General features: G+C 62.1%; 1 pseudogene; it reads right to left on the minus strand.

The window, feature by feature from the left end:
* Positions 1-449: 449 nt before the first annotated feature.
* Positions 450-1,229, minus strand: LOC114906876 (annotated as a pseudogene).
* Positions 1,230-1,643: the final 414 nt, after the last annotated feature.

The raw sequence follows: 1,643 nt of genomic DNA on the forward strand, positions 1-1,643 counted from the left end.
CGTGCCCCGGTCTGGGAGGATCCCACATGCCGCAGAGCGGCTGGGCCCGTGAGCCATGGCCGCTGAGCCTGCGCGTCTGGAGCCTGTGCTCCGCAACGGGAGAAGCCACAGCAGTGAGAGGCCCGCGTACTGCAAAAATAAATAAATAAATAAAAGGCGTTTGTCGAACAGCCCTGAGTATGCCGACCGGGAGCACACCCAGCGCCGCCTGGGCCTTACCTGGCTGCAGCTTTGCCCGGTGCCCTCCAAAGCCTCCAGTAGCCCCAGTGCTAGGCCCACACCGTGCTTTGTTTCGTGACTGAGGGCTTCGGCCGTGGGGTCTGAGCCGTCCTCCCGCCGAGTGAAGGGGGCGGGGCAGTGATTCTGCGCAGAGTAAATGGTCCTACGAGGAGCACAGGTGTTTACACTTGACCCAGCTGCAGCCTCACTCTCAAAATCGGGTCCTCCCTTCAGTACGGTGAGAACTACGGGGAGAATCTGCCACGCCCCAGGTTCCGCCCTCGTGGTCCGACACGGGCCCTACCCTGGAGGCTGCTGTGGGGAGAGGGTCCGCCCTGGCGCCTGGGTGTCTCTGAAGGCCCCCGCGGTCCGTGGAGCTGATTCCTGGTAAGTTGTTTCTTTTGGGTAGCACCTTGAAAGACGCTCTTGTTCGGCTCCACGGTGGCCTGGGCCGAGCTGTTGGTGGCAAACTTTATGCAGGCATAGCCCTTGGGGTGTTGTGAGAGCTTGTTGCACAGGATGGCCACCTGGAGTATCTCGCCGCAGTGGTTGAAATAGGCCTCCAGCTCCTGGGCCGTGCCGCCGTAGTCCGCATTGCCCATGTAGTTGGATCTGTGGTCGGCCTCCACCTTCTCCATGGGGGTGTCTGGCTCGGGGCTCAGCAGCTGCCCGGCCAGCAGGGCCCCGGCGTCTTCCTTTTACCCCTCTGGGCCCTGGGCCTGCTCCATGGCCCACAGCTTCAGTTTCATGGCCTCCAGCTCCCGGTCCGGTACCGGGCACTCGGCCAGGTCCTCCTTCTCCAAGAGAGACGGCAGGAAGCCCGCGTCTTCCTCGTCCTTTTCCCCCGCTTCCCCTGTCTCCTCCTCCTCCCTGTCTCCAGCTCTGGGGCCCAGAGGGGTCTTCCCGGCCCGGCGGCACCAGGCCCCCCAGCCCTGGGCCTCGGGGTTGGAAGCCCTCTGTCAGGCCTCTGTGGTGTGTGGGAAGAGAGCGCGGCTGAGGAAGGGCCACATGGCGGCCGGGGCAGGAGGGGAGATAGGCCAGGCCTCTGCTCACCTTCACGCCCTCACACTGCTTTTATTTATTTTTTAATTAAAAAAATTATTTATTTTATTTATTTTTGCCTGCATTGGGTCTTGTTGCTGTGCTTGGGTTTTCTCTAGTTGCCGCGAGCTGGGGCTACTCTTTTTCTTTTTTTTAGCGGTACGTGGGCCTCTCACTGTTGTGGCCTCTCCCGTTGCGGAGCACAGGCTCCGGACGCGCAGGCTCAGCGGCCATGGCTCACGGGCCTAGCCGCTCTGCGGCATGTGGGATCTTCCCAGACCGGGGCACGAACCTGCGTCCCCTGCATCGGCAGGCAGACTCTCAACCACTGGGCCACCAGGGAAGCCCTGGGACTACTCTTTGTTGCGGTGCGCGGGCTTCTC

This window comes from Monodon monoceros, unplaced genomic scaffold, assembly GCF_005190385.1.
Source record: "Monodon monoceros isolate NGI ecotype Baffin Bay Population unplaced genomic scaffold, NGI_Narwhal_1 Super_Scaffold_3, whole genome shotgun sequence".
NCBI lineage: Eukaryota > Metazoa > Chordata > Mammalia > Artiodactyla > Monodontidae > Monodon > Monodon monoceros.